At 47.2% G+C, this 8,737-nt stretch overlaps 1 protein-coding gene across 2 annotated transcripts in view; it reads right to left on the reverse strand.

The window, feature by feature from the left end:
- The window catches only part of NCALD (neurocalcin delta), a 397,251-nt gene extending 394,286 nt beyond the window's left edge, over positions 1-2,965 (reverse strand). For both annotated transcript variants that reach the window (XM_058698721.1, XM_058698720.1), the window contains exon 1: positions 2,865-2,965. The gene's annotated coding sequence lies outside the window, so the exon portion shown is untranslated. The remainder of the gene's footprint in view (positions 1-2,864) is intronic.
- Positions 2,966-8,737: the final 5,772 nt, after the last annotated feature.

Here is an 8,737-nt window from a genome sequence, read left to right on the forward strand (position 1 = left end):
CAACTGTTTACTAGCCATTTGTCCTTGTGCAAGTTACTGAGTGTCCCTAAACGTGTTTCCCTCATCTATGAAAGGGGGATACTAACAGCACTATAGTGGACATCTGTTGCTTTGCAATCCAACATCCATTGGCCCATCTTCTGGTGACAGTATAACAATGTATTCTAACAACGTTCTTCTGGAAAATGACCCTGCTCCTACTCCTTAGCCTATGGCTCAAAGATAAAACCTGTGACCAAGCCCAAGCTCTACTAGTATATGACCCTCCAGCCACAGGAAGAGGCACTGGATCCTATCAAAGCCAATAAAGTCACAGCTAGTCATTGCAGGCGATGCTGGAATAGAGGCTCTCACTTCCTAGCTGGATTTAAGCCCACAATGGTTTAAATGGAGCCTAAAAATGGTGCCAACTTCAAAAAACAAATCAAGAAATGGAGAGAGAGACACCAGGTCCTGGTAATGATGCTTAAACCCTGGATTAAGCCATACCTGAAGTGTATTTCTCTGGACTGAAGAGTTATAAGAGACAAAATAACGTTCCTTTTTTTTTTTTTAAGTTGTTTGACACTTGCAACAGAATTGAGTCCTAATTAAAATAAGTATCTCCTGAAAAATCATTACAAAGTTTAAATGGGATCCTCATGTACATACATAGTACACACTTGATAAATGGAAGCTACTAATATTAACTATAGTGATAGTTTATGGTAATGGTAGAAATTTCCTGGCTTCTTCTAAGGATGACTTTTTAAAATTTTTTTTTTAACGTTTATTTATTTTTGAGACAGAGAGAGACAGAGCATGAATGGGGGAGGGGCAGAGAGAGAGGGAGACACAGAATCGGAAGCAGGCTCCAGGCTGTGAGCCATCAGCCCAGAGCCCGATGCGGGGCTCGAACTCACGGACCGTGAGATCATGACCTGAGCTGAAGTAGGAGGCTTAACCAGCTGAGCCACCCAGGCGCCCCTAAGGATGACTTTTTAAATTGGTGTGCTCTGTCCCTGACATCTGCCTTCATTATCCTTCAAAGATACTCTCTTTCACGGTGACACAGATAGAGGGGTGGTAAGGACAAAGATTATATGCCACCACTTTCTAATCCCACACCCCAACAGACACCACTAATTGACCACAGCACTCTTTCCTGCCGAGCCTGGATTCAGCCTTGGATTCCTATTCAGCCCGGGTCTCTAGGCAGCCACTATCAATCAATCAAAGATGATATGAGAAATGAAACCTAGGGTCTCAGCTCCAGAACAGCAGTTGACAACGTTTTTCTATAAACCACTAGGTAGTAATTATTTTAGGCATGGTCTCTGTTGCATATTCTTCTCTGTATTTTGATTTGTTTTGTTTACGGCCCTTTAAAAATGTAAACAAGCATTCTTGATTCCTCAGCTATACAACCCCCCCCCCACACCCCCCACGCCAGTTCTGGAGCCTAGAAATTAGACTCGGGCTGTTCCAGAGAACTGGGAACCACCTTAGCTCCCTCTGCATGGATCCCGGGAACCCGGTAATGGAACGCTTGGAAATGCTGCCTCAGTCAGAAATGCACCCACAGAACATACTGAATCACCTGAAATGTAACAGAACTCTGCTCTCTTCATACCAATCCCAAATCGAGCGAGCGGAAATCCACACTCCAGGGGAAGCCACAATCCCAGGAAGAGCTACAAAGTCCATGCATGTGGTAACATTCACGAACTCTGCCTCCAGAACCAAATTCACTGCACGACCTCTTCAAAGCACTAGACCTCTATCCGTCACAGCCAAATGTGAGATCCCCCACCTTTTTACGAGTAAAGGGAAGAGTTCAAATCACTACATCTCTCCATTATTAGTCTGACCCTTTATAATTTAAACAAATACCTCTGAAATGGTGACAAGATAGCATGCCACATTGCTTTTGACCAACATCTGATTCCTTAGTTATTTCCCAATGTTTTTTATTGTATGGTACTATACTAAAGATTGGTTTTGTCTTTCTATTATTCTCCATGTTTGCTTCTGGCTTTAGTGAGAAGAATTAAACTTTGTTTGACCTGCATTTATTTATTCATTCAACAAACATTTTCTGAGGCCCACAATCCACCCCGCAAGGCACCTGCAGGTAGGGAAGACTGATTGATGTGTAGATGATGATGCAGGGCGCCAAGCAAGGGCAACACAATTAGCTGGGAACGTGGGGGTGGGGGGCAAGAGGTCTGCTGGTAGGCAGTAGGGAAAAATTCACAGGAGTTGCCCAGACGAGGAAGGGTGAGCCCAGCTCAGTGCTGAGCTGAAGCTACACGAGGAGAGGCTTGGGAGATGAGGCTGGTGAGGAAACAAGAGTGAGGTCATGAAATTCCCTGGAGCCCGAACTCTACCCCGAAAGCCACAGAAAACCTCTGAAGGAAATTAAGCAGAATGACTGGAGTCAGATTTTTGCTTTCAAAACGAGCATTCTAGTTGCAGTTCGGAGAATGGACTGGGGCAGGCGCGTCCTGATGCAGAGCAAGGAGCTGGTGTGAAGGCCACTGGAGCAATTCAGGCAAGAGATAAGGTCGTCAACTAAATCAGTGGCAGCAGGAAAAGGGAAAAGGGGGCATAACAACAACAACAAACGACGAGAGCTCACATTTATGCCGCACTTACTAATGACAAAGCACTGTGTGAAGTGCTTTCCGTGTATTAATTCATTTTATCTGCCCAACGAACCAGAGATAGGTCCGCTACCTCTTATCAACCTCATGCCACAGATCAGGAAACACAGAGAAGGAGCCCAGGGTCTGGGAGCTACTCGTGTCCCAGCCAGAACTCAGAGCCTGCAGTTTGGCGGCACAGCCCATGTTCCTCACAGCCCATTCACCTGGCACACTTACAGAGAGCGGGTCCTCAGGACTGCTGCTGACTAGCTGAAACGGGGGAGACTCCGGGGCAATTTCCAGGGGTCTAGCTGGGGCACCAGAACACTTGGGTTTCAGCTTCTGGAGCCTCCTCCTCTGACGGAAGCCCCTCCCCAGATCTGTACTCAGCTCCCAATGGTGCCCCTCCCATACGCCCACACTCCCATCACACCACCCCCTCCTCCATTGCCGCCCCTGCGTCCTGCATTTGACCCTCAAACACAGGCGTCTCCCAGGCCGAGGTAAAGACCCACAGGCATTGCCAGTTAGGTCTGAGAAGCCTAGACCGAGAATCCTGCTCTTGGTAATACAGCTGCTTAAGTCTGTTATTTTCAAGTCAGACAAAGCTGGGAAAACTTTGAGCAAGCTTGTGTGGTTTCCTTCTCAGCAAGCGAGACCTTGGCAGCCCTACGTCTGTGTTTCACACCAGTTGCCCTGCGACCAGAACGCGTACCAGCATTTGGGGCCAGCGTTTAACAACAGAGGCACGCTTGACCGGCCTGACCTGCAGCCTCAGACCCTCAGGAAGACAGTGGCCCTGGCGGGGAGGTCTTCAGAGAGCCAAAAGGCTTTCTTTCTCTGGGCTTAAAGCAAGCATCTGCAGCAAGAAACTTGTGCATTTCCTGCGGACAGGGAGACCTCCTGCCCCTCCCGGGCTGATACAACCCACTTTGCACATCCTGCTTCTCTGGAAGCTAAAAATAAATCGGTATGCACTGAAAAACACTCAAACACATCTCCCCAGCACACCCCTTCCCGAGTCCCCGAGGGCAAGAGTCGCAAATCTTTCAGGTCGGAGTCCCAAATGCATGCTACTTCCTCCTCTGGGTTCAACTACGGCCTTCGGTGGCTCCCCAAGCCCCCTCCCCAGGTCCCCACATCACACACACGCCTCCTGTAGACTCTCAGGGCGGACTCTGCAGCCCCGGGAACCAGCAAGTGCCGTCGACCCGAACCCCCGCCCTGAAAGGTTGCTCCAGAAGTCCCCGGGGCCACCAGGCGCACGAACGCCCCCTTCCGACCTAGTGCGCCCCCATACTGCCTGCCCCGCGCGCCTCAGCGCGTCCGTCCGCAAAGTTGCTCTCCCCTTTCCGGCCACCCACCCTCAGGGTCTTTGGCTTTGTTTTATTTTCCCTCCGAGGCACTGAGGGCAGGACAGGGGAACTGACCGGGCGAGCTGCACCGGGAATGGCTGCAGGGACCAGGTCCTCAGGACCGCGCGCTCCTCGCGCCCACCCCTGTGCCGCCGGGCTCCGAGCACGCGGGTCCCCACAGCAGCCGCTCCCGGCGCCGCCGGCCCCCGCACACCCCGCCCCGCCTGCAACTCGGATGTGCCCAGGCTCCAGAGAATCGAAGGGAAGGCACAGCGACTCACCGCTTTGGCCGCTCCCGGCGTCTGTGTCGCCGCCAGAGAGGCGGCAGCGGCGGCGGCGGCAGCGCCTTCCCTCCGCCCGCCTCCCCCTGGACAGTACCGCCGCCCGCCGCGCCCCCCTCCCCTGCCTCGCCGCGTGTCTCCCTCCCCGCCGCAGCCGACGCCCCCTCCCCACTGCGGCCCCGCAGGCGGCCTCTCCCGGGTGGGCTGGACTGCGGGGATGCAAGGGGGCCGAGCCGAAGCGCGCGGTTTGCAGGTGCAGTGGACGCCCCACCTGCCCCGGGGTGCGGCCGCGGGCATTATCCCCGCAGTGACCGCCCGGTCCCAGCCCGCGGCCCAGGCTTCTATCTAGGCTGCACTCGCACTTTCCAAGGGGTGCCGTTTGTTTGCCTGTTGGGGTCCTGGAAGGGGAGATTCAACCTACAGCACTTTCTAGTAAGCTTTAAGGAGAGCCTTGGATTCCTGATTCGAAGCAGCGAAGTTCAAGAGTACCTTTAAGGACAGGCCTGCAAGGTAGAAGGGGACTGCTCATGCCTAACACATGTTTTCTCTACCTAGAGCCTTCTGTGAATCCTCTAGGGGAAGGACCTCTGGGGGGAGGAGGGGGGGGGGGAAGAGAGGAGCTCTCCCCATCCCCCACACCGCACCACGACCCCATCGCCCACTGCAGAATGCCTTCAAAGCTTCCATCTGAACTGGAGATGATAAGAAACAAAAGTCTTGTCACTTCAGTAAGTCTTTATCAATGGCTGCCAGCACGTGTTCTTGTCTTGCTGTTTTGACCACTCATGGCCTCACAAACCCCTGTTAACTTCTTGTCTTGTCAGCCCCAGTGACATTGCCAGGACCCACAGAAGGTCTCAATAACAACTCAAATTCATTGATTAAAAATCTTGCTGTTTTAAAAATAACAAAGGCCCCACTGTAAAGGCATCATGACTTGTCCATGCTTGGTGTAATGATTACAAAATCTTTTAATATGACTAGTTATAAAAATGACAGTTATGTGGAGGTCTAATCAGCCACCCACTCTGCTTTGAAAATCAAGTAAAACATTCACCTAACCAAAACATCCTTTTAGTTTTGCCTTTAAATTCCACATCATTAACTCACTGAGGCAATGGTTGAAAAATAAAAGTTATCTGAAAGGCTATTAAACCTTTACTGGATACTAAAATCTTTTCCTTGAGTTGAATTAGCAGATTAGCCCAGTGGCTCGCTTCCCTAGATATAAATTGCAATCACCTAGGAAGTAGGATTTTTTGTTTGGGTTTTTACTGTTAGGCCTGTGCCTGCACCCCCCACCCTTGCCCTGAAGATTCTGATTTAACCTGTCAGGGGTGCACCTTTACATAGGGATTTTTTACTTTGGCCCCAGTAGATTCTGATGTGCTACCAAGGTTAGAAACCCCAGGATTCGCCAGTCATCAAATAGGGCCTGAGGGAATGGGATGCAAAATAAGAAAACTGTGATGCAGGGAAAGGTCTGAGCTGGCAGTGTAAACTCAGATGTCCCTAAGGGACTAAAAAGAAGTGACAACGAAATGATGCAGACTGGGTGTACAGGGGCAAACTAGGAAGGGCATCATGCCCTAAAGAGGGTAGTGTCATTTTTCCACGTGGGAAATGTAGGTCCAGTGTGGCCATCAAGTCAGATCTATTTTCTCACTCTGTTTCGTTTTGTTCTCTGGAGAAGCCAGAAATCCACATTTAATGTGAACTCTTCTAGCTGTGCAATGTTGGTAACTAAGCTTGAAAATCTTTTAAATGTGCTAGGGGCCAAGAAAGAAGAGTTTGTAGGCCATGAGGGGTCCCCAGGTCATCAGCTGTTAGGTGCTCCTTGCTTACAGACTGCAGGAAGAACACTGGTTGGTCCAAGACAATAGTAGGAAGGTGGAAGTGCTCGGGGACAACGGTGTCTCTGAGATGGTGCCTTAAAAACCCACTTTATTTTTCAATTTTGCTTTAATGATCTCTGCGGTTTTTTTATTTTTTTTTAATTTTTTTTTTTTAACATTTATTTATTTTTGAGACAGAGACAGAGCATGAACAGGGGAGGGTCAGAGAGAGGGAGACACAGAATCTGAAACAGGCTCCAGGCTCTGAGCTGTCAGCACAGAGCCCGACGCGGGGCTCGAACTCACAGCCCTCACGGACCGTGAGATCATGACCTGAGCTGAAGTCGGCCGCCTAACTGACTGAGCCACCCAGGCGCCCCAATGATCTCTGCATTTTAAAAGGTTCTAGGAGATATGATTTGTAGCAGACAATTCACCCATTTAAGATACTCCACATTTAGTATACTCCGCAGTTGTATAACTATTGACCACAATTTTAGAACGGATTTTGATCACCCCAAAAAGAAACGCTGTACCTATTAGCACACATTCTCTTCATTCTCCCCAGCCCCAGCCACTGGCAACTGCTAAACTACTTTCTATCTTTACAGATTTGCCTGTTGTGACTGGTTTCTTTCACTTAACATAATGTTTTCAAGGTTCGTCCATGTCATCAATACTTCATTTCTTTTTGTGAACAAATAATATCGCATGGTAGAGAAATAGTATCATATTTTGTTTATCCATTTATCGGTTGATGGACATATGGGTGGTTTCCGCTTTTTGCCAGTTGTGAATAATGCTGCTATGAATATTCATAGATAGATTTTTTTATGTAGATGTATGTTTTTATTTCTCTGGATTCTATATCTAGACTGGAATTACTGGGTCACATGGTAACTCTATGTTTAACCTTTTAAGGAACTGCCACTTTGTTTCCCAAAGTAGCAGCACCATTTTATGTTCTCACCAGCCATGTATGACGGTTCCAATTTATCCACATCCTTGTTAGGACTTGATATTGGCCATTTTTTTAAGTGATACCATCCTAGTGGGTGTGAAGTGATATCTCATTGTAGTGTTTTGATTTGCATTTTACTAATGGCTAATGATGTCTTTCAAAGGTCCAAGTCCAGTGAAATTCACTTTTTTTTAAATATTATTTTTTATTTTTTAAAATTTACATCCAAATTAGTTAGCATATAGTGAAAAAATGATTTCAGGAGTAGATTCCTTAATGCCCCTTAACCATCTAGCACATCCCCCCTCCCACAACCCCTCCAGAAACCCTCAGTTTGTTCTCCATATTTATGAGTCTCTTATGTTTTGTCCCCCTCCCTGTTTTTATATTATTTTTGTTTCCCTTCCATTATGTTCATCTGTTTTGTCTCTTAAAGTCCTCATATGAGTGGAGTCATATGACTTTTGTCTTTCTCTGACTAAATTTCACTTAGCATAATACCCTCCAGTTCCAGCCATGTAGTTGCAAATGGCAAGATTTCATTCTTTTTGATTGCCGAGTAATACTCCATTGTATATATATACCACCTCTTCTTTATCTATTCATCCATTGATGGACATTTGGGCTCTTTCCATACATTGGCTATTGCCGATAGTGCTGCTATAAACATGGGGGTGCATGTGTCCCTTCAAAACAGCGCACCTGTATCCTGTGGATAAACACCTAGTAGTGCAATTGCTGGGTCGATTTTTAGTTTTTTGAGAAACCTCCATACTGTTTTCCAGAGTGGCTGCACCAGCTTGCATTGCCACCAACAATGCAAAAGAGATCCTCTTCCTCCACATCCTCGCCTACATCTGTTGTTGCCTGAGTTGTTAATGTTAGCCATTCTGACAGGTGTAAAATGGTATCTCATTGTGGTTTTGATTTGTATTTCCCTGATGATGAATGATGTTGAGCAATTTTTTATGTGTCGGTTGGCTATCTGGATGTCTTCTTTGGAGAAGTGTCTATTCATGTCTTTTGCCCATTTCTTCACTGGATTATTTGTTTTTTGGGTGTTGAGTTTGCTCAGTTCTTTATTGACTTTGGATACTAACCCTTTATCTGTTATGTCGTTTACAAATATCTTCTCCCATTCTGTTGGTTGCCTTTTAGTTTTGCTGATTATTTCCTTTGCTTTGCAGAAGCTCTTTATTTTGATGAGGTCCCAGTAGTTCATTTGTGCTTTTGTTTTCCTTGCCTCCAGAGACATGTTGAGTAAGAAGTTGCTGCCGCCGAGATCAAAGAGGTTTTTGCCTGCTTTCTCCTCTAGGATTTTGATGGCTTCCTGTCTTACATTTAGGTCTTTCATCCATTTTGAGTTTATTTTTGTGTATGGTATAAGAAAGTGGTCCAGGTTCATTCTTCTGCATGTCGCTGTCCAGTTTTCCCAGCACCACTTGCTGAAGAGACTGTCTTGATTCCACTGGATATTCTTTCGTGCTTTGTCAAAGATTAGTTGGCCATACGTTTGTGGGTCCATTTCTGGTTCTCTATTCTGTTCCATTGATCTGAGTGTCTGTCCTTGTGCCAGTACCATACTGTCTTGATGATTACAGGTTTGTAGTAGAGCTTGAAGTCTGGGATTGTGACGTTTCCTGCTTTGGTTTTCTTTTTCAAGATTGCTTTGGCTATT

Source organism: Neofelis nebulosa, chromosome 14, assembly GCF_028018385.1.
Source record: "Neofelis nebulosa isolate mNeoNeb1 chromosome 14, mNeoNeb1.pri, whole genome shotgun sequence".
In the NCBI taxonomy this organism is placed as follows: domain Eukaryota; kingdom Metazoa; phylum Chordata; class Mammalia; order Carnivora; family Felidae; genus Neofelis; species Neofelis nebulosa.